Source organism: Puma concolor, chromosome B1 (genome assembly GCF_028749965.1).
Source record: "Puma concolor isolate L17-30 chromosome B1, mPumCon1.1.hap2, whole genome shotgun sequence".
In the NCBI taxonomy this organism is placed as follows: Eukaryota; Metazoa; Chordata; class Mammalia; order Carnivora; family Felidae; genus Puma; species Puma concolor.
This window is the reverse complement of record NC_141670.1, coordinates 171558464-171583666: the sequence shown is the minus strand read 5'-3', so window position 1 is coordinate 171583666 and position 25203 is coordinate 171558464. Positions and strand designations below refer to the sequence as shown.

The 25203-nt window shown below is 36.8% G+C and overlaps 2 pseudogenes across 1 annotated transcript in view; both read left to right on the top strand.

Annotated features, from left to right (window-relative positions):
* LOC112858342 (uncharacterized) overlaps positions 1-25203 on the top strand; it is a 146974-nt pseudogene that overhangs the window by 72789 nt on the left and 48982 nt on the right. The window lies entirely within an intron of this gene.
* LOC147582020 (large ribosomal subunit protein mL42 pseudogene) lies at positions 16798-19283 on the top strand (annotated as a pseudogene).

The window sequence follows — 25203 nt, the reverse complement described above, 5'->3', positions numbered from 1 at the left end:
CTCTGCTTGGCCATGTGATTTAGTTTCCTAGGGCTGCCATTACAAACTGCCACAAACTGGGTAGCTTAAAACAATAGAAATTTATTCTCTTATAGTTTGGGTGCTGGAAATCTGAAATCTAGGTATTGGCAAGGCTGTGTGCTCTAGGGGAGAATTTGTTCCATGCCTTTCTCTTATCCTGTGATGGTGTAGCCTTGGGCTCTTTTGAGTCTTCACATGGCATTCTCCCTGTGTGTTTCTGTGTCTCTTCTTTTCTTCTCACAAGGATATAAATTGTATTGGATTAAAGGCCCAACATACCCCAGTATGACCTCACTTTAACTCAACTAATTCCATCAGCAATAATGTTATTTCCAAATTAAATCATGTTGTGTGTTTTTGAATAGGACGTGAATCTTAGTGGGGACACTGTCTAACCCAATACACTGGTGTTATTGCCTTGGCCAAAAAGATATTAGCAAACGTGGCATATCAGAGGCTGGGAAAGCATTGATCTTAGTTACCCTGCAGAAGCCTAGCTGAGACCACCTCTAGAACCACCAGCCTGATAACTGCCAGATGTGTGAATTAGGCCATTCTAGACTATCCAGCCACAGTTGAGCCAGCCAGACTGGAAGTTACCCAGTTGACCCTCAAAATCTTGAGAAATAATAAGTGTTTGTTGTTTAGGATGTTTGGGATGATATATTACTCAGCAAAAGGCTCTAACATGGAAAGGAGACTTAACTTGTTTGTGGAAATTCTACAGAACAGAATACTCTTAAGATTCTTGCCAACTTTGAAATGCTGTGGCTTTAGGATTGATTTTCTGAACATCACCTGAAAGTTACCGAATGGGAGATTTCAACTGAATGTACCTATGGACTTTCTGATAACTGGATCTGTCAAACACTTTAGCTGGCTGCCACCTGAGGGGAGTGTTACAAAGGCTGATGTTGTTTGGGAGATGGAGTCAGAACCTCTAATGTCCATTTCAAACCTAAGGCTTTAAGGAGAAAAGGTTTGGATGGTGGAGTTTTAGAAACGAGAAAAAAAATCATTGTCGGTTTAATAGTCTTTTAATGCACTGTTCATGCCAGAAATTGTGGAAAAGCCCCAAACTGCTCAGCATGCTCTATAAAATTCCAGTGCCTACTGGCATTATTGCACACAGTCTTTCTAAATTGAGTCTTGCACCAAGAGTTGGAAGTGGGCCTTTGACTTTGGGTTTCTACATTGCCCTTTCCATTTTATCACTGGTAGTTCCTAGGGCTAGAAACACACTGGTTTCTTGCCAACTGATGAATCAGTCCTGGGATTGGTCCAGGACTGAAAGTGGTAGTGGTAGAAAAAAGTCAGAGGCAGGGCCACCAGGCAACCCTCTAGAATGATGTCATTTATCTCTTGACGTAACACAAAAGGAGGATAATGGAAAGAGCCAGAGAGAAATGAATGAGCTGACTTAGTAAAAAAGTGAGATGGCTTCTAAGAAACACAGGTATCTGGAATGGAACATTCTTGGGATGTGGTACATTGAGTATAGTTATGCTAACTGAAACAAAAGAGGATTTAATTAATAAATGTTCTAGTTATGTTTTATTGGCCAGTATCCTACCCTTGTCAGACTGTAGCTATAATAAGATTTTCTATGCTATCTCAAGCAAATCAAGAACTTCTTTAAGCTTCAGTTTCTTGGAGGAATTATTCTTAAATTATCACTAAAATTTTATTTATGAATATAATTCTAGTACTATGGATAAGCAGTACTCTCAGATATTCAAGTTAAGGCTTAAAAAGTATTCAATTCATTTATATTTCATTTATAATGTTGAAATTATAATTGATTAATTTTTTCCTGAATGCCTGGAACTGAGAAAAGAACTTTATATTCGTTATCGCATGTATAGAACACAGTGACCATATTATACACATAAAACATCTGAAACTTAGAGTGATCACAGAACTAGTAGTAACTAGATTTCTAATCTGTAATTCACATTGAAATTATTTCAGTATAAACAGTGTTATCTAGGTGCATATACAGGTATATACTCTATTCCTTAGAGATGCATCTGAAAGACCCTAAGAAGAATCAACATCCAAACAACCATCCAGAGGTAGTTGCTTAGTATCTCAGTTAGTTTGGGCTGTTATAATAAAATACCATAGATTGGGTGGCTTAACTAACAAACATTAATTTCTTACAGTTCTGAAAGCTGAGAACTCAAAGATCAAGCGCTGGCAGAGTCTGTGTCTGGTTAGGACCATCTTCCTGGTTTGCAGTGGCCTGCCTTCTTGCTGTGTCCTTACATGGCAGAGACAGAGGACTGATCTCTTTCTGTTTTCTAAGGGCATTAATTCCATCATGGCACTCTTACTCTTATAACCTCATCCTAATCTAGAGGCTCTACTTCCAAATACCATCACATTGAGGATTAGGGCTTCCATTTATAATTTTTTGAGGGATACAATCATTTAATCCATAGCACTTAGCATTTTAAATATCATTATCAAAATTTGTGTCTGACCAGTAGCACCATTATGGAAAGCAGTATAGAGGTTCCTCAAAAAATTAAAAATATAACTACCATATTATCTAGCAATCTCACTTCTTAGTAAATCTCCAAAGGACACAAAATAGGTATCTGGAAGAGATGTCTGCACTGCCATGTTAATTGCAGCCTTATTCACAATAGCCAAGATATGGAGACAATGTATGTGTCCATTGACAGATAAATGAATTAAAAATGTGATATATATATATAATATAAATACATAATGTTATATAAATGATACATTAAACCATAAAAAAGAAGGAAACCCTGCCACTTGTGACAATACAGGTGAACCTGGATGGCATTATATGCTAAGTGAAATCAACCAGACAGAGAAAGACAAATACTATACGGTATCACTTATATGTGGAATCTAAAAAAAAAAAAGAAAAGAAAGGAAAAAAGAAGCCAGTCTCATAGAAACAGATAGTAGAATGGTGGTTGCCAGAAGCTAGGGATTAGGAGAAATAGGGAAAGACAGGTCAAAGGGAACAAACTTGAAGTTATAAGATAAATAAGTTCTAAGGTTCTAATATATAGCATGGTGACTATGGTTAACAATAATGTATTATATACTTGAATTTGCTAAGAGTAAATCTCACATGTCTTTACCACATACACAAAAAAGAGTTTAACTATGAAGTAGTAATTAACTTGATTACGGTGATTACCATAATCTCACAATGTAATCACCACATGTTCACTTTAAATATATACTATTTTTTGTCAATTATTTTGTCAATTATTCCTCAATAAAGCTGGAAAAAAAGTTTATATTAGAGTTTATAAGTTGGCATAAGGATGGTAGAAATGATTTTTCCTTGATGAATGAATGGCATTCAACATACATAGCTGGTTACACATTTGCATAGATTCCATTACTGTTGCACAAACTCAGCTGTCTAGTAACAACTTCAGTAGTGGGGGGCTAGGTTCTGGCCTCTCACTCATCCTGCATCTCTCCAATTCATGGAAGATTCTCCTCACCCAACTTCAAGACTGACCAATTCTGCTTTTAGACATCCTTATATTTGGCACAGACAAAAATTTTCATTCAAGGAATGAGGCAGTGTGCTATTTTAAGAGAATATGGGAAACCAAATAGAATAAGGTTATAAATTTGCTCCCTTGCCCTCAATTGTGACGACTGTCATATTTCTTTATTTTTGTAAATCAGCGTTGATTGAATTAGTCCCCACCCAATCGTTTCTGGGGAAACCACCTTCAGTGATTTTAAGAAATCATCCCTGTTTTGGGAATCCATATGAATACCACCTCTGGTCTTAGTTTCATGGTCACTGCTGAACTGCCTTTTGGTTTCCCTGAGTGTCAGGGCATCCATTACCCACAGTCCCAAAGAGTTTTGCTCTGTTCCAATCTTGACCAACAGGGTCTTTTGCTCAGTTTCCAAGGTATCTGTGCATGCTCAACTTGAGTTCCTGCCACACCTGCCACATTGGTGAGACGTGAGAGCCCTGGCCTATGCTGTTCACAAAATGAAACTTCTTCCCAATCCCTTCACTTTTTGGGGAACCAGTTCTCCCTACGTTGTACCTTCTCTTTCTACATAACCATCAGACCCCCCTCCTTCTCCGATAATCAGACCTTTGTACCTAGGCTTTCAAAACAAAGGTGTGTTAATTTTTCTCTGGGGCAAAAGATGTCCTATAGAATTCCGGAGCTAGGTGGATCTTGTAGTAAAGGTAGGAGGATAAATTGGGAGGAAAACTTTTTTTTTCTTCTTATTTTCAAGTTTCTTACAGAAGAAATTGTAAGAATTACTCTCTCAAGAAAGTATCTGGCCATGCTTGTAATGCCATCCAAAGGCAAATTTACATGGTTTTTGGCTTATTTGGTATTTGGTGTTATTCATGTTCCCATTCATTAGAAGAGGCAAAGCTACCTAAAATCAAACCAAATCAAACCAAACCAAATTATATTATCCATATACTGCTTTGCCTTGGAAGGTATCATTGATTCTTTCTTGACTATGGGAAAAGTCCCAAATTCCTGAGTTTGGCTTTTAAATCCATCCAATATTCTAAGCAGACCCTTATCTTTGGCTTCTCCATTACTGTCTTTACTTCCTCACTTGTAGAGACAATTCTCTTGAGTTGGCCTTTCTCAATTGTAGTCTCTCTGACTGCACATGAAATCTTTTCTTTTTAATGTAAATAATACCCTTTTTCAAGTTCTAGCCCATGCCCCTCCTCTTGTGATAAGGTCTGCTATTGCTCCTAAGTTTCTCTCACAGTGCTTTCTCTCAATAATACTACCGCCTCTAGCATTCATTTTGACATTTAATTGTGTACCGTCTTGCACAGTGACTTATTCTTTTACAGACACAGGTCTTATCTTCTCAAATGGATTTTAATCTTGCAGGCAAGAGGGCATAGAATTAGGCACTGTATATCATCTCTTTCTTTTACCTTTAGGAGAATTCATTCCATTGTTGCACACATAACTAAATGAATGGATAACTGAGAATTAATGCTACTCATCTGTCTCCACATGTACATCACACATGGGAACAGGCAATAACTACGCACTGAGGTATTTGCCAAACCTTAAAGTCAGGGACAACTGTTTCTTTCTTAGTAGCTGTGTTACTGTCACCTCTGAGCACTACAGATCATGTTAACTGACAAAGAAACTTTTAAAAAGGGATTTAATTACATTGGGATACGCAGGATCACAACTGAAGTGAGTGACAAATAAAAATCATTCAGTGTAAAGTTGTGGAAGATAGGCCATTGTACGCTTGAATATTTTTGTAATATAAACTTTCATCTTCTAGCTCTAACCATGCAGATTGTAATTCTGTGCTCCTGGCCATTTATCTTGAGATAAACATGCATCTGTGCACTTTCCATAGTCTCTTACCCTGCTTAGTGATTCTGTAGAGGATGGATGTGTAGGAATTAGTGAACTAGTGGATAAATTTGTTTCTAAGCCGTCTGTGCCGCTTTCTTCCTATTATGCTATTGATTCTGGTATAGTCACTGCTATAGTAATCTATTTTTAAGATTGGAAAAGGGTCTCTTCCTTGTCTCCTTTAGGGTAGATAAAACATTGCAAATTGTTGTCACATATTCTTCAAGATGCAGTTCAAATGATTCTACTGTAGAAACTTCCTAAACCTCAGTCCCTTTCCCCTTGCTTACCTTCCTCCTCCAGTACATGGTAGTCTCCCTGCTCTGCCCCACTCCCATGAACTTTTGTTCACCTTGTGGAATTTATACTTTGTGGCCTTTAATTATGGTTTTCTAAAATTATTTTTCTATTTTTCAATTACTGATATAAACATCTGTTGAGTAGCTAGACCAGAAGAACATTTTAAGGGCTATGTTAGGGTGGCTGAAGGCTCTTAGTTTTTATGTTTATTTATTTTTGAGAGAGAGAGAGAGAGAGAGAGAGAGAGAGAGTGAGAGAGAGTGAGTGCAAGTGGGGGAAGAGCAGAGAGAGAGGGAGACACAGAATCTGAAATAGGCTCCAGGCTCTGAGCTGTCAGCACAGAGCCCAATGCTGAACTCGAACTCACAAACTGTGAGATCATGACCTGAGCTGAAGTCAGACCATCAACTGACTGAGCCACCCAGGTGCCCTGGCTCTTAGTTTTTAGATGTGTTTTCAGGTTCTTGTAACTTGGGTTGTATCTAACACCAAGAAACCGAAACACACATGCTTTCAGGTTAAACAACTACAGCACAACAATGAGATTGATTCTCATCCTCCCCTAATCTAGAAGGAGATAGAGGGAAAGTCCCTAATAGATGTTGGGATCCATAGTCTCAACTGTCTGGCAAAAGGAGGTCTGTGCATGCTGAGGGAAAGTAGGAGGTAGTCTTGGTAAGCTGAGTGTGCACCAGGCTGCTCTTCTGTTTAGCAAAGTGCTTCCAAAACATTTCCAACAGGATCAGTATGGTCACAGAGCATCTTCCTGGTGGGCAGAGCTACTCTGCAAAGAGAGATCAGTGTTTGCCTTTTAGGAAGCTTATTGGATAGAATGCATGTTCAGCTGCTTCACTGCCCACTCCATACCAACAGAGAAATATGCTTGCTTAAAGTTCAAATCAACACTTAACATCACAGCAAAATAGTGTACTGTTAAGTTAAAAATTTCTAATAATGGCTAGCATTTATGTTTAGTATGTGCCAGGCATTGTTCCAAATAGTCTATAGGTATTAAAGTACTTAATCTGCACAGAACTCCATGAAGCAAGTACTGTTGGCACAACCATTTTGCTTAAGAGGCAAGTGAGATACAGAAAGGTCAATGATTTGCTCAAGGTCACATAGCTAGTAAGTGCCAGAAATGAGATTTGTACCCACATATTTAGTCCAGAGTCTGTGCACCACACTGTTGAAACAGTTGATTTCCCTGGTGTGTAAAGCTGGGCAAAGACAGACCGCAGGGATGTTCTGGGTATTTCCTCTAGCTACTAGGTGTTTCCAATCTTGAGATTCTCTGATTTATGTGGTCATTTTCCCTACTAATTTGCAAAACCAATTAAGAGACAGATCAAAGAGCTTCCTGGGGATCCAATTAATCAGGAGATACTAAAATCTCACTGGAATGAATGGGAAATATGGTGTTCATTAAGTCGCAGTTCTATGAATAATCCTTACACAACTGGAAAAATGCATACTTTTCTTGCTCTCTACCTCCTAATATACAGGGCCAATAAATGGAAAATTTTCAGAGGTCTCTCTTAGGTGTTCTTTTATCTCCATGCACTATGTTTGGGATACATGGGTACATGGGGTTTTGCTACCACTCTGACACCAGCCATTGACAGCTCCCTACAGGCAGCAGTCAGTCAGCTGGAAGTCTAGTATAATACTGTTTGATGAGAATGAGTGATTTATTTTGAACTTTTAAGTATACCTCCCAAGATTTTATCTAGTTTGACGATTGCAAAGGAAAACTAAAGAGAAATAAAGAACTATAGAAATATAGGAACTATTTTGCCAAAAAACCCTCTCAAATATTTGTTGAACCATTATCTGTAACTATAGTCTTGTAACCTACCTTGACCCTTAGTGAATAGGAATTGTTAACATTATTCAGGTATGAATGACAGAAAACTATGACCAGGAAGATTTTCCCAAGTAGAAGTAAATGTTATTTTAAGTTTAATGCATAATTTTGAAGTGAAGAAAGTATATAATTTTATTAATAATTTATCAGTTTCTTTCTACTGCTACTAAAATAAATGTTGAATGAGCATTTAAAAAAGTTATTAGTTTGTGTAGCACATAAAGCATGAGTCAGGTTGTCCCTAATGATGTATATACTCTGTTATCCTCTATTATGCCCTATATGTCATTGGTATTTATTCATCATTTTCTTGAATGCATGCATGAATGAATTATTGAAATGAAATAGATGTATACAACTTAGATATGTAGAGTTCCTCCTTCTAATTTGATTTGGGGTTTTTTCCTGCCTTGTGTATGTCCTGGATGATTGAATATGTATACCACAGGAGCAAATTATCTTAATTCCTGTTACGCATTGAGTTGTTTACCACCAAAATTCAGTGTTGAAGTCCTAACCTCTCATACCACAGAATAGGACCTTATTTGGAAATAGGGTCATTGCAGATATAATTAGTTCAGTTAGATGAGGTTATCCTGGAGTGGAGTTGGCACCTAATCCATGAGTGGCGTCTTTATAAAAAGGGGAGATTTGGACCCAAATAGGTGAAATGCCATGTGAAAATGAAGGCAGAGGGTAGGGTGATGCTTGCTTCTGCAAGCCACTGAATGCCACAGATTGTTAGCAAACCTCCAGAAGTTGGAGCTGGAGATAGAGGGGCAGACGGAACAAATTCTTCCTCACAGCCAACAGAAAGCACCAGCCTTGCTGATACTTGACGTTGGGCTTTTAGCTTCTGGAACTGCAAGACAACTCACTTCTGTTGTTTAGGTCGCTCAGTTTGTGACACTTTGTTACTGCAGCCCCAGCACATTAATATGATTTCCATCATTTAATGAAAGGAGGATAGATTCATGTGGTTGAGGTGGAATGAATGGGATTTTATCTTCATTTTATCTGGGACATCGTGTGATGATAGAACTACATTTAAACTGCTACGGGTTTTAAGAATTGAAGCAAAAGTGGTGTATATAGCTGGGTGGACTGGGTTCTATTCAGGACTTTGGAGGTTGAGTATTTAAAGATACATTTTTATTTTCAGTGTACAAGTTGTTCCAAAATTTTATATATATATATATATATATATATATATATATATATATATATAATATTATATTATATATGTCTATATATATATCAATAAGATGTATATATTATATATTATATATAGTATTATATATGTATATCTGATATATATATATAGAAAGTGTGTATGAAGCATAGATGCTCTGAAGCCTCTTGTAGTTAATATTATGATTATTTAATCTGCTAAAAATAGAGATGTTGCTGATAATTTGCTCTCAACCACTTAGAAATCTAGCATTTCAAAAATTTTAATCAGCATGAATGACTTTATGGACTATAAAGTTTAACAGGGAAAATAATTTGCACCTGAAATGTATTTGTAGCATATGTAGTCCAGGGTCTGGGAGCCTGAAGAACAAATAGTATACCACAAACCAGTTTTGAAAAGTACCCTGAGAACACTTTGTTTTTTTGAGGTTTATGGCTTAGTGGGCATAGATCTCTCACAAGAGTTCCTGAGATTTCCTTAATGATTACAACAATAAAGCCCACACTTACCATTATGCTTTGAAAAAAGCATCAGTTAAATTAAAAGGCTGTGGTCTGAAAGTGTCCAGTCTGCAATGGAAATAAACAGATATTCCTCTCACTGATGCATGGCTAAGACCTCAAAGTTTAGTATTAAAAAAAAATCACAAGTTTCTATGTTTTGTGATTTCTGACTTTTGAGGTCTTGTTAGAACTTGTGACAGTGTAAATTATGCTTGTGATGGGTGAATATTAGGTCACTCCACAGGGAGCATAGCATATTCAAGATTTTTCTCTTTCTTAAAAATGTTTATTTATTTTGAGAGAGAGAGAGTGGGGGTAGGGGGCAGAGAGCGAGAGGGAGACTGAGAATCCCAGGCAGGCTCAGTGCTACCAGTACAGAGCCTGAGGTGGGGCCTGAACCCACAAACCATGAGATCATGACCTAAGCTGAAACCAAGAGTCAGATGCCTCACCAAATAAGCCACCCAGGTGCCCCCAAGATTTTTCTAAATAATTCTTACACTTTATGTACTATGTGTATGTTTTCCCACTTCTACCTGCACCTCTTCCAGCCCCCACACCTTCTGGTTTTTTTGAGGAGACCAGACATTATGTCATTTCATCCAAGAACATTTCAGTTTGTATCTGTAAATTGCTTAAAAACATAACTACAATATCACTGTCACACGTAAAACATTGACAATAATTCCTTAATATCAACAAATATCCAGTCGGTGTTCAGATTTCCTGTTTGTGTCCAAAATGATTTTTAAAAATTTTGGTTTGTTTGAATCAATTTCCAGTGTTCTTGCATACATTTGGTTCTCACATGTGTCTTAAGTCTGTTGTAATCCATAGATTCCACCCCCCTGCCTTTTTTTTTTTTTAACCCTTACCAGTATGTTAAAGAAAGGCAGCAATTTATCTTATAGAATGTCTTTAATTCTGGAATTTAGTGTTTGCTTCGCCTCCTATATATTTCCTGAAAACTGGAAATTAGATCTAGAGGTTTGGCTTAATGGTTTGATCCAATTTAGTTTCTTTTTTCCCCCCCTTTAGGAATCCCTCATAGATAATGTCTGTCTCTCTCTTTTTTGTGTGATGTTAGTAGCCATTGTTGAGTATTGCCTCGATTCATTATTTTATTAGGGTTTGAAAAAAGTGATGCTCTAACATGTCTTCACTATTTAACAGCTGGAGTATTACATTTTCTACTTTGTACCATATATTGTATTTATAGAATTACACAACATCCCTGATAGATCTTGGGCTCTTTACACACTTATGTGATCTAAATGGATCCTGAAAACAATCCTGAGAAATGTTTATGGTGAAGAACTACTGTCATTTTACAGAGAAGTTAAATCCCTTATTTAAAATTCCACAGCAAAGCTGGAATTTTTGGAGCCAGATTTCCTGCTCTTTCTATGCTGCCTCACTAATGAGGCATGGAGATCGTGACCTTACATTTGGAAAGGAATGAACAGTTCCATGCTTAGACAGTGCTCAGTGTGTGCAGCATGTGCCCAACATTACTTATCATTCAACACATGAAAGGACATAATGTGTATCTTGAAAAAGCCTAAAGAAAATAGGGCAGGCTGACTCCAGAGTCCCTGACTACTTTCCTTTCAGCTGCCCTCCTGTCGGAGAGTGATACTTCTTGCTTTTACAGGGTTTACTTTCAAGGGACAATGAAATCTGGTTATCATCTGCACAGGTGGTAACACCATAGCCCTCCCTCACAGTGTGTTAATAACATTGAGCTGATATCTCATTGTACTTCCCTGATGATTAGTGATGTCGTGCACCTTTTCACATACCTGTTGGCCATTTGTATGTCTTCTTTGGAGAGATTTCTATTCAGATCCTTTGCCCAAAATTATTTGTTTTTTGTTCTGGAGTCATAGGAATTCCTTATATATTTTGGATATTAACCCTTTATCAGATGTATGGTTTGTAAATATTTTCTCCCATTCCATAGGTTGTCTTTTGACTTTATTGATTGCTTCCTTTGCTGTGTAGATCTTTAGTTTTGTGTAACTCCCATTTGTTTGTTTTTGCTTTTGCTGCCTATGCTTTTGGTGTTATATTCAAGAAATCATTGCCAAGGCCAATATCAAGAAGCCCTTTTGCCTAGGTGTTCCTCTAGGAGTTTTACAGTTTTAGGCCTTATGCTTAAGTTTTTACCGCATTTGGGGTTGATTTTTGTGTATGGTGTAAGAAAATGGCCCAATTAAATTCCTTTCCATATGGATATCCAGTTTTTCCAACACCTTTTATTGAAAAGACTACCCATTCTCCACTGTGTATTTTTGACAACTTTGTTGAAGATCAGTTGACCATATATGAGAAGGTTTATTTCTGGGCTCTCTATTCTGTTCCATTGGTATATGTGTCTGTTTTTATGTCGGTAACATACTGTTTCGATTATTATACCTTTGTAACAAACTGTATGGTGTATTTGCACATTTTCTAAGAGGGTAGCTGTTATGTTAAGGTCTTATTATACATACAAAAATAAAGAAGGTAGGAGGAAACTTTTGGTGGTAGTGAATATGTTTATGGAATTGATTGTGATGATGGTTTCATGCGTGTACACTTATGTCCAAACTTATCAAATTGTATACATCAAAGATGTACAGCTTTTTTGCATGTCAATAATATCTCAGTAAAGCATTAAAAAAAAGAATATTGAGCCAGCATGTGTATAGTAAATACTTATAGTACAAGTTACGTTTAGTAGAGATAAAGGAGGGAGGAAGGACATGAAGGAAATCTTAGGTAATGTGTATATATATGTATATATACATATACATGTAGAGATTATATACATATACATGTATTTATGTATATAATCTACTTTTATCCTTTATGTCTTTGAGAATATTATTCTTTTTTAAAATTTTGGACCCATTAGTTCCAATAGTTCTAATTCATGTATATGTTTTGTTTGGTTCATTGTCTTTTTTTTATTAATTCTTGGAAGTCTCATTATTTTGGCTTGTGAGTGAATGTGTATATAATAATCTCTCTTAATTTTGTAGCAATGGAGTAATAAATACTCTATCAAGCTATATATAATTTATTTAAGGGAAGAAAACGATTTCTAACAATTCCTTTTTAATTGTAGAAGAATCATTCTCTAGGTTAAATTGTCTGAAGAAAAACTTGGTGGATATCAATTCAAATTGCTTTTCTGTTCAGAACTATTCTTCTATGAAGAATTTTTTTCATTTTTACTGCTTCTTATGGGTAGGTTGAATCCCTAAATGTGATTTGGATATGGTGGTAGTCACAGACCACAAACAAGAGAGTGAAAAGGAAAAGGCATTTTCAAGTAACATGTGCGAGCGTAGGAGCTGAGTGGGCTGGATTCTGGCTCTGTACCTCTGGAATAAATTGGTTCACTAGGTATCTCCTTATAAAGACATAATGTAAGAGAACCAACAGCGTAAGCCCAGTGATAACCTGAAGCTAACTAGCTTCATGAAAACAAAAAATTATTTATCGCACAGAAAGCTTATTTCAAATGAAACTGGTTCCAAAATGAGGACATTTACCCATTTGTGCATTCTGAATTACCCAGGTCATCATGTTGATTTCTGAGTGAAGAGCTTTTCATAGCCACACACAATCCTGATTCTTCCAATATTGTCTTATACCCCCCATTTAACCACTGCCCTCCCATTTACAGAGGGATGATTAGCATTATTTTGCAGTCCCATTTTGTCTGACATAGAAAAGAAAGTTAACAAAAATGGAAAACTCCTATGAATTACTGGTTCCTTATTTCAGTGTCTGCTTTGAAGAATCTCCAGAAGTAATAAGAAAGTTTGTATACAAGGAATTGCCAGGAAAAAAAATTGAGAGAAGCCAATACAGGTACCAAAAGCTTAGGCTAAGGGTTACCAGACAGCAGAAGGAAGAGAGACTGGGGGATAGCACTTCAGTCCCCTGGTCCCCTGGGCCATCAGGCAGTGTTCCTTATCAGTTCCTATCAGGTACTGCTGGGACAAAGAGATGATTCAAGCAGGTGTATAATGAGCACACTTTTATGGTTTTATTCCCCTACATCTTTTCTTTCAAACCTCAGGACAGCTGGACCACAATATGACTTCCTCTCCCCAGTATCACTTCATTTTAAGAGTTGCAAGGTCAGTGCCTGAACAGAGGAATTTACTTGTGGAGTAGTCTACATTGAGTCTGTAGTGTCCAAGCTATACCCATGGGCTAACTTCCCTGCTCTTTTTTTAAAAGTTACCTAGGGGCACCTAGGTGCTAGATGGCTCAGTTGGTTGAGCATCCAACTGTTGATTCCAGCTCAGGTCATGATTTTGTGGTTAGTGAGTTCTGGCCTCACATCAGGCTCTGGGCTGAAAGCATGGAACCTGCTTGGGATTCTCTTTCTCTCTGTCTCTCTGTCCCTCCCCTGCTTGCTCTATCACTCTCAAATAAAAAAACTTAAAAAAAAATAAAAGGATAAAGTCACCTGGAGTGATGCAGATTGGAGATTAGACTTCTATTCTCCAGTACATATTAGCAGACAGACTAGCTGATAGCCCCAGGGGTGTACAAGCTCACAGAAAAAAAATAACTAGGTTCCCAGAGAGTTCATGAAAGACAGATAATGAAACATTATATACTATACAAGTAAGAAACATGGGACAAATAAGTCAAGAATTTAAAAGAAGCACACTAAAGATCTTCAAAGAGATAAGGGGGTTGTGTTTGTTTCCCATTGCTGCCGTAACAGCAATTTAATTACAATTAAAATTATAGCAAACTTGGTAATAAAAATATGTATGTATTTTCTTAACATACATACATAATAAATATGTATGTATTTTCTTAACATATGTCAGAGTCAAAGTGGGTCTGATGGGGTTAAAAATCAAGATATCATCAAGGCTGGTTCCTTCTGGAGACTCCAAGGAAAAAACTTGCTTTTCTTTTCCAGTTTCTGAAGCCCACTTACATTGCATGGCATATGGTTCCTTCTTTGCTCAGTTTTCAAAGCCAGCAGTATAGCATCTCTCTTTTGTAACTTCCTACTTGCCTCTTACAAGAATCTTGTGATTACACTGAGCCCACCTGGATAATCCAAGATAATATAATATCCCCATGTCAAAATATTTAAGTTAACCACAACTGCAAAATTCTTTTTGCCATGTGTACTGAGGTGAATAGTGTCCTCCAACAGGATACGTTCAGATCCTGACCTCCAGTAACTGTGAGTGTGACTTTACTTGAAAACAGGATCTTTTCAGATATTATCAAGTTAAAATGAAGTCATACTGAATTAGAGTCAGCCCTAATCCAGTGACTGGTGTCCTTCTAAGAAGAGGGAAATTTTAACACAGACACACACAGAGAAATGCCAATTAATTACATTGGTATATTAGAGTGATATGTCTTGAAATCAAGGAATTCCAAGGATTACAGGCAACACCAAAAACTAAGAGAAAGGCATAGAACAGATTCTCTCCTAGACCCTTCAGAGGGAGCATGCCCTGCCAACACCTTGATTTTAGATGTCTAGCTTCCAGGACTGTAAGAAAATACATTTCTGTTGTTTTAATCCATGCAGTTTGTGGTACTTTGTTATGGCATCCTTAGGAAATTAATATACCATGTAAGGTAACATATTCACAGGTTCTAGGGGCTAGAATATGGACATCTTTAGGAGAGCTAATATTCAGCCTACCACAGGAGTATGTTGGTAACACAAATTAACAACAACGAAACCAAAAAGAACCAAGTTGAGAATATTGGATATGAAAAAGAGTTGACATAAAGAACTAATTAGATGGAATAAATAGCAGGGTAACAAGAGCCAAAGACTGAGTTTGTGAATGGGAAAATTGGTCAGGAAATCTTTCAGAAGAAGCAGTAAATAATGAAGGAAAGGATATAGAGAATAAAAGTCCCCAAATTGGGATAACAGGATATCCCAGAAGGGGCAGAAGGAACAGAGAGGGCAAAATAATTATGGTAAATATCTCAGAATTAAAGAAAGATGTAAGCTTTCAGATTAAAAAGGACTAAAGGTTGGCATGCAGAATAGGTATTGAAAAACCTATGCTTAGACACATTGTATCAAAAGTTAACTGTATTGGTGCACCTGGATGGTGCAGTAGGTTAAGCATCTGACTCTTGATCTTGGCTCAGGTCATGATCTCACAGTTTGTGAGTTGGAGCTCAGCATCGGACTCTGTGCTGATGGCATGGAGTCTGCTTGGGATTCTGTCTCTCCTTCTCTCTGCCCCTCTTCTGCTTGTGCATATTCTCTGTCTCTCTCTTTCCCAAAATTATAAATAAGCTTAAAAAGTAACTGTATTAATAAAGAGAAAACTCTAAAAGGCCACAGAAGAACAGATCAACTAGAATAGTAATTGGACTGACATTAGAATTCTCAGCATAAGTGCTGTATGTATGTATCAGAGAAGAAAACTTGATGCAATTAATGGAAAGAAAGGACAAAAAAGATAAATGGGGAGAGTAAAATCACTGGAAATTATGAAAAAGTAGTCCTAATATAATAATAGTTTTAATAAATGTGAATGGTCCTCTCACCAGTTAAAATATGGAAATTTAGATGATATTTTAAAAAATAAAATGCAAAAAATCAACAGTGCACTATTTAGATTCAAATCAGGCAAAAAAGACACAGGAAATTTGAAAATAAAAGGATACAAACTGATATTTGACATTATAAACCAAAAGAGAGAGGTCATCTTAATATCTGACTCCAGCAAAAAATGTTATATGGGGAAAAAGGGTGATGGTGACACATACTGGTAAAATAATAGAGCAAGGAGGTATAACCATCATGAATGCATATGCTTTAACAGTATAACATCAAACTATACAAAGCTGCAATAGCATAATGGCAGAGAGAAGTAGTTGTATCAATATATGTTGCAAGAGATTTTAACCTGCTTTCATCAGAAATTGATAAATCAAACACTAAAAAAAAATAAATCAAACACTAATAGAGATGTAAAAGAACTGAGTAATGTAATAAGGAAGCTTGAACTATTTTATATATATATATATATATATATATATATAGACATATGTATGTGTATGTATATACATACACATGTATGTATATACATACACATGTGTATGTACACATACGTGTGTGTATATGTGAGTTTGTATGTGTTTGTGTATTCCCCACATGGAAAATTTACTACACCATAAACACAGTCTTAAATTCCAAAGAATCAATATCATGTATGCTGTATTCTCTGACCATAATCAATTAACACTAGAAATTTTTTTATTTTTTATTTTTTTATTTTTTTATTTTTTAAATTTTTTTTTCAATGTTTATTTATTTATTTCTGGGACAGAGAGAGACAGAGCATGAACGGGGGAGGGGCAGAGAGAGAGGGAGACACAGAATCGGAAACAGGCTCCAGGCTCTGAGCCATCAGCCCAGAGCCTGACGCGGGGCTCGAACTCCCGGACCGCGAGATCGTGACCTGGCTGAAGTCGGACGCTTAACCGACTGCGCCACCCAGGCGCCCCAACACTAGAAATTTTAAACAGGAAAATAAGCATAGTTTACATAATCCTAAATGTCAGGTTTTATATTAATAAATAATCCTTGGATTAAAAGGAGATTATGAGGATTGAGGTAAGATGGCGGGCTTATGATGAGTGACTGTCAGGGATGAAAATAGGTATGCCTGGAAGCAGAATTTAAAAGCAGTTTCTCTTCAGACCATCTTCTTTCATACCACCTGATAAGCATCTTGAGTCACCATGGTATTAGCAGCAGTAAAACGGGAGATATCGAACAGAACTATCTGGAAACATTTATTTCCAATTCAAAACATGGCTTTATATTGTGTTTGTCATAAACCTACGTGTTCTCCTCTTCCAGATGACCATAATTGCAAGTAGAGTTTGCTTTGACATCTGATAACAGGACGACAGTATGCTACTACCCTTCTGTGGACATTACGTGTGAACATACAAAACCTACCCCACGGCCAGATCCTGTGCATAATAATGAAGAAACACATGATCAAGTGCTGAAAACCAGATTACAAGGAAAAAATGAACACTTTGAGCAAGAACCTATGATAGAACAACGTAGCAAAATGTTCTTTACTAAGCATCGTTTGTGTCCTCGTGGACAGTATCATAGACATTGTAGGAAACTGGATCCTCCAAAAGACAGATGATATTGAGGTTTTCAGGAATCAAAGAGATGTTATCTTGTGTCTTATTTGCCATATGAGGAAATGCAATTGAGTATATTCACTGTTATGTAGCAAAACAATAATAAAATGTCTTTTTATATATTAAAAAAGGGGGGGATCATGAAAGGAATTACAAAGTTTTAGGACTTAAACAACAATAAAACCTCACAAGTTACTGTTTGTAAGACACAGCTAACATAGTCCTTTGATGGAAAGGTGTAGTTTTCAAGTAAATTTACCAGAACACAGAAAGGTTGAAAACAAATAGGCTAAACATTCAGTTGAAGGAGTTGAAAATGTAGCAGAGAGAATACAAAGAAGCCAACTGAAAGAAACAAGGAAGAAGAATTAACAACATTAAAAAAGAAATTAATAAAATGAAGAAATAAAAATAATAAAAATATGCGGCACCTGGGTGGCCCAGTTTGTTGAGTGTATGATACTTGATTTCAACTCAGGTCATGATCCCAGGGTCATGGGATCAAGTCCTGCATTGTGCTGAGCCTGGAACCTACTTAAGATGATCTCTCTCTGCCCCTCTTCCCTGCTTGTGCTCTCTAAAATAAAAAAATAAATAAAAATATCAACAAAACTAAAGTTCTCTAGCAAGATCAAGCAAGAAAATGAAAAAGAATGAAAACAGAAACTTGCAATGAAAAAGAAAAATAGCTACAGATATAACAGATTTTAAGTAAAAAATATTATGAGTAACTATGTCAGAATATACTTGGTAATTTACAAGATCTTAGCATAAACTACTTGGAAAAATACAAAGGGCCCAAATTAGAAAAATTGAATAGGTCAATAAGCAGTAGAGACATTTAATGGTTGTAAAAGACCTCCCTGCCACCAAAACTTTGTAGCCCTTGGTCTCTTTCACATGGAATTTCTACTAAATTTTCAAGGAAATACTAATCTTACAATTTTTTTTTCCAGAAAAGAAGCAGTTCAGCTTATTTAATGAGATTAGTGCAATCTTGATTCCAGTATCAGATAAAAGCAATAAAAATATTATAAGCCAGTTTCACTTGTGGATGCATGTTCCAGTATTCTAAATTAAATATTAGCTATAGAAACATTTGATAATTAAAAATTAATTCATTGTTCAGATCAAGTTCTCCTAGGAATGTACTGAAGTCTCAGCATAAAAAAATATGTCAAGGGAATTCACCATATTAATAGACAAAAAAAGTGACTAAATTGATGCAGAGAAAGCATTTGATAAATGTAAACACTTATTTGTTGAATAATATGCACCAGGATATGTTAAAATCTAGAGGAACTATGCTAATGTAATATGTTCTAGGAATCTAGGACAAGCTTAGAGTTTGTTATGGCTTGGTCTCATCATTTAATTCTCTGTACTTTTATTGAAGTTGTTCTTCTATTCCCAGAGGTCCATTAAGGAAGGCAGTAAGAATTTTGCTGAAGCATAAAATGACTGGGCAGAAAATGGTCAAAACAGAGGATGGGTTTTAGCTGCAGCTTTTCAAATAGCCTAGGGCAGGGTGGGATGAGAACCAGGGAAATCAATACAAAGATGACTGTAAGCCAACACTAGTTGCCTAGCCAAGTTTACTCATTCATTTCCTAAACAATAACTTTTAATTTTTGCTCTTATAAAAATAGTAGAACTTTGGGGGAAAAAGATCCTACTATTTCAGTAGGAAGAATATTGTATTTCCCGGCCACAACGTCTGTTAACATTTTGGTGGATAGCCAAATATATATAATATGAAGGAGGAAGAAAAATCCATAACCAGAGAACATTTTTTTTTGAAATTATTGTCACCAGCATTTTTTTTACATTTTTTTTTTCACGTTTATTCATTTTTGGGATAGAGAGAGACAGAGCATGAACGGGGGAGGGGCAGAGAGAGAGGGAGACACAGAATTGGAAACAGGCTCCAGGCTCTGAGCCATTAGCCCAGAGCCTGACGCGGGGCTCGAACTCACGGACCGCGAGATCGTGACCTGGCTGAAGTCGGACGCTTAACCGACTGCGCCACCCAGGCGCCCCAATTTACATTTTTTTTTTACATTTATTTTTGAGAGAGAGAGAGAGAGAGCACAAGTTGGGGAGGGGCAGAGAGAGGAGACACAGAATCTGAGGCAGGCTCCAGGCTCTGAGCCATCAGCACAGAGCCTGATGCAGGGCTCGAACTCACACACTGTGAGATCATGACCTGAGCTGAAGTCAGATGCTTAACTGACTGAGCCACCAGGTGCCCCTTGCCACCAGCATTTAAACTCACAGTTTTTCTTCTCCGTAGTCCATGCTCTTTCTTGTTTGGGGATCATAGATTCAAATGACTGCAGTGGCCAGACAGGTTTGAAGAGACAAGTTAAAAAGCGTGGCTTCATTGTGTGTTCTAGAAAAAGTGTGATGGTCCAAGGACATTTAAGACAAAGCACGTCTATAGGTCACCAGTTTGCAATCCCCACTTGGCTTACAACTCTTACCCTCATAGCATGTACTACGTAGCTGGGGAAACAGATAAGACATCTTACATGTGAGAGGAGTATTTGGCAAGAGATAATCCAATGGTATACTATGTGGTATTATTTATATGATCCATAAGTATACAGAGGGAGAGAAATCACTTATGATGTTGGGGTGTTGTTATATCATCATCATTTGTCTTGCTTTTTAGTTTACAAAGTGTTATTAGAATCTTCACTCTATTGTTTCTCACAGAAACCTTGGATGGAAACTAGGAAAAATGTTGCCCATGTTTTACATATGCGGAAGTTCAGTATCAGAGTGCTTGAGCAGTTTACCCTTATTCTCATAGATATTAAATGACAGAACTAATATTCACAGTCTTTGTGCTGGGATATTGCAGTGAGCATCTGTAGGACTAGTTATGTCTTTCACTTGTCACAATGTCCCTTTGAGCATTCTACATGGTACCTGTGAAGGAGCCATGTTACAAGTTGACTTCAGCCCTTGGTCAAGCTGGCAAATGAGTTTCATCCCTAGAATGTGGGTACTCAGGACAAAGTGATGGCATAGTCTCTCCAGAGGGAAAGAAGCTGTGATAGGTAAACCTTTATAACTCTTGGCACTGATGCAATCTATGGTTTGGGGAACAGAAGAAACAGTCCTTAGAGAAATAAGGGACAAAAATCATACATTTAACAGTAAGCAGAGGCAAGAGATGGAGTCAGAAATTCTATGGCATTCTGGCCCCTGTTTCTAATGACACCCAAGGGCCACCTGCATTCGTATCCTTCCCACAGTTTAAATGCCTAACTTTTGGGCCCCCTGGGTGGCTCAGTTGGTTAAGCGTCCGACTTTGGCTCAGGTCATGGTCTCGCAGCTCATGGACTCTATGCTGACAGCTCGGATTCTCTCTCTCTCTCTCTCTCTCTGCCCCTCCCCGGCTTGTGTTCTATCTCTGTCTCAAAAATAAATAAACTTAAAAAAATAAATGCTCAACTTTTCCTTAGATTATACATATTTTAACTAATTTTTAAATTTTAATTCCAGTATAGTTAAAATTAAGTGTTGTATTATTTTTAGGGGAACAATATATTGTAATATGGATATTCTATACATTACTCGGTGTTCATCACATTAAGTGTATTCTTTAATTCTCTTTGCCTATTTAACCCATTCTCCCAGCCACCTCCCCTCTGGTAACCTTCAGTTTGTTCTCTATAGTTAAGAGTGTATTTCTTTGTTTGTCTCTCTCTTTTTCTCCTTTGCTCATTACTTAAATTCCACATATGAGTGAAATCATATGGTATTTTTCTCTCTCTTACTGACTTATTTCACTTAGCATAATACTGTCCACCTCCATCCATGTTGTTGCAAATGGCAAAATTTCATTATTTTATATGGCTGAGTAATATATTCCATTGTGTGTGTGTGTATATATATATATATATATATATATATGTGTGTGTGTGTGTATATATATATATATATATATATATATATACACACATATATGTATGTATATATATACCACATCTTTATCCATTCATCTATTGATGGACACTGGGGTTGCTTCCATAATTTGGACATTTTAAAAAGTGCTGCAGTAAACGTAGGGGTCCATGTATCCCTGTGAATTAGTGTTCTTGTATTTTGGGGGTAAATACCCAGTAGTGTGATTACTGGATTATAGGGTAGTTCTATTTTTAACTTCTTGAGGAAACTTCACACTGTTTTTCAGAGAGGGTGCAGCAGATTGCATTCCCATCAACAGTGTAAGAGGGTTCCCCTTTCTCCATATCCTCACCAACACCTGTTGTTTCCTGGGTTATTAATTTTAGCTATTCTGACAGATGTGAGGTGGTATCTCATTGTAGTTTTGATTTATATTTCCCTGATGATGCGTCATGTTGAGCATCTTTTCATGTGTCTGTTGGCCATCAGTATGTCTGTTCATGTCTTCAGCCCATTTTTAAATTGGATTATTTGGTTTTGGGGTGTTGGGTTTTCTAATTTCTATATATATTTTAGATACTAACCCTTTATCAGAGATGTCATTTGCAGATATCTTCTCCCATTCAGTAGTTTACCTTTTAGTTTTGTTGTTTCCTTTGCTGTGCAGAAGCTATTTAGTTTGATGTAGCTCCAGTAGTTTATTTTTGCTTTTATTTTCTTTGCCACAGGATACATATCTAGAAAACTGTTGCTATGGCCAAAGTCAGATAAAGTACTGCCTGTGCTGTCTTCTAGGATTTTTATGATTTCAGGTCTCACATTTAGGTCTTTAATCAATTTTAACTTTATTTTTGTCTATAGTATAAGATAGTGGTCCTGTTTCATTCTTTTGCAGGTAGCTATCCAGTTTTTCTACACCATTTGTCAGAGACTTTTTCCCATTGTATATTCTTTCATTCTTTGTTGAAGATCCATGAGATCTTGACCTGAGCTGAAGTTGGATGCTCAACCCGCTGAGTCACCCAGGCACCCCTGCTTCTGGGTTTTATATTCTGTTCTATTGATCTATGTGTCTATTTTTATGTCAATACCATACTATTTTGATTGCTATAGCTTTGTAATATACCTTGAATTCTGGAATTGTGATACCTCCAGTTTTGTTCTGCCTTTTTAAGAATTCTTTGGCTATTTGGGGCGCCTGGGTGGCGCAGTCGGTTAAGCGTCCGACTTCAGCCAGGTCACGATCTCGCGGTCCGTGAGTTCGAGCCCCGCGTCGGGCTCTGGGCTGATGGCTCAGAGCCTGGAGCCTGTTTCCGATTCTGTGTCTCCCTCTCTCTCTGCCCCTCCCCCGTTCATGCTCTGTCTCTCTCTGTCCCAAAAATAAATAAACGTTTAAAAAAAAATTAAAAAAAAAAAAAAAAAAAGAATTCTTTGGCTATTTGAGGTCTTTTGTGGTTCCATATAAATTTTAGGGTTGTTTGTTATAGTTCTGTAAAAAATGCTATTGGTATTTTGATGGGGATTGCGTTAAATGTGTAGATTGCTTTGGCTAGTACAGACATTTTAACAATATTAATTCTTCCAGTCCATGAGCATGGAATATCTTTCCATTTGTTTGTGTTGTCTTCAATTTCTTTCATCAGTGTTTTATAGTTTTCAGAATACAGGTCTTTCACCTCTTTGGTTAAGTGTATTCCTAGATATTTTATTATTTTTGGTGGAATTGTAAATGAGATTATTTTCTTAATTCCACTTTCTGCTGCTTCATTATTAGTGTATAAGGATGCGACAGATTTCTGTACGTTGATTTTGTATCCCATGACTTTACTGAATTCATTTATTATTTCTAGTAGATTTTTAGTGGAGTCTTTTGGGTTTTCTATAAATAGTATCATAGCATCTGCAAATAATGAAAGTTTTACTTCTTAACCAATTTGAATGCATTTTATTATTTCTTCTTCTCCTTCTCCTTCTTTCTTTTTTCTTCCTTCTTCCTTCTTCTTTCTGTCCTCTTCCTGCCTGATTGCTGTGGCTAGGACTTTCAGTACTATGTTGAATAAAAGTGGTGAGAGTGGACATCCTTGTCTTGTTCCTGACCTTAGGAGAAAAGCTTTCATTTCCCCATTGAGTCTGATGTTTGCTGTCGGTTTTTCTTCTTCAGGTTATACTTAAGATAAATTTTCTTCCAGTAAACTCCCTTTGTGCTTAAGCATTAGATGCAGGAAGTTTTTATTAGACTTAAAAATGACTTACTCTGTCTTTATACCTTCTGGGTCCAGGAGGGGTTAAAAGATGAGTTTTTCTCTCATGAGGCTTTCAGAGATTCTATCACATATTTGAGAACTTCTCACTTGTAGTTATCTTGTAATAAGTGATGCATTTTCTTCTAGTTCATCACTCAGTCTCTCCTCAGTTACTAGGAATCCAGCAGGGTATATATAAGTCCCATTGCCCTTTCCAGTGGGTCCTGTTGGATAGGACATAATACAAACCTTCATATGTTCTCCTTTTTATGCATGATCCATAATTGGGACACTGGAATCTTTCATGTACTCTTTGACCTGATAAACTCTTGAGTGTAGGTAGACCTCACAGTCTGGATTCATTCATCAGCAGGTAAATGCCTTTCCTCTGGATGTTTAAATTCATCCGATGAGAGTCAGATTCCAATCTACTGAGTTTTCCAAACTTCATGTTCACATATTAAGCTCATATCAAGTAGTAACGTTGAAGCTCCTTTAGTTTGCAGGTGACAGTGGGTACAACAGACCCACTTTTTTCATAATTTTATTTTTATCACCTAGATTATAAATTTCTAGTCTTAAAGTCTAGGAGAGCCAGAGTTAGAAAGTAATACACGTGCTCTGTGTTTTGCCCAGAGAAGAGTTGAACCCACCAGGTTTCCTACTATTATGTTTACCAATTAAGATTTTGAATTCTCTGCGGGTGTTTTTATTTTTGTTTTTTTCCTCAACTTAATGTTTTTTTGAATCCATGTATTATATATCATTTCTAGAAATATTTCCTGCTATAGTAAAATGCTGATTTGTGACCTTGTTTTGGAATATTTTTTTAATTGGACTTTTGTGGAAATCACCTGAATAATGATTAATAATAAGCAGAATAAATTTTATGTGAAAGTTATTTCAGAAGTCATTTATTTTAGTTCTGTGTGACTGCTGTTGCAATTTTCTGGGCATACTAACCAACTAATTTGAAAGTTAAGCTCTTTGTGTGATTGCATGTTTCTTGCCTTTAGAGTAATGAAGATTTTGGAAAGACATCATCAAAGCAGAAATAGGAAGCTTATTGACTCTTGAATATTTAGTGTTTTATTACATTTACCATAAATTCTGGTTTCCTAAGTTAAGTAACATGAAACGCATCCAGCTGTAACAGAGTTTGTGTTACCTGCAGATTTCAATTTAACAATTTTCTTTCAAGCTTCAGATTTGATGGAAATCTATCAAGTTTCCCAAGGCATGTCTAGCAGAGTGAGGTTGTACATAAGTGTTTTTGCTTGAGTTTCTAGGAGCAGAGCATGGGACAGGAATTCTTGTTCAGGTGGTTTATCAAAAGAGCACTTGAAGAGAAATGAGGACAATAGGATGAAACAGGAAAAAAAGACAAATAAGAAGCTGAGCCAGAATGTGGGCTTAGCTGGAGGCTAGCTTGTTTAATCCCATAGGAAGCTTCAAAGTTCTCCCACAACAAAGTTTCTCCTACATCATGGAACTCAGTCATTGGCAGTGGTCTTCCCTTGGACGGGTAGGTGATCATAGCCTATTAGGCAAGGCTGTTCCTGTTCTTGTGAGGGCAAGTTTCCAGAGACAG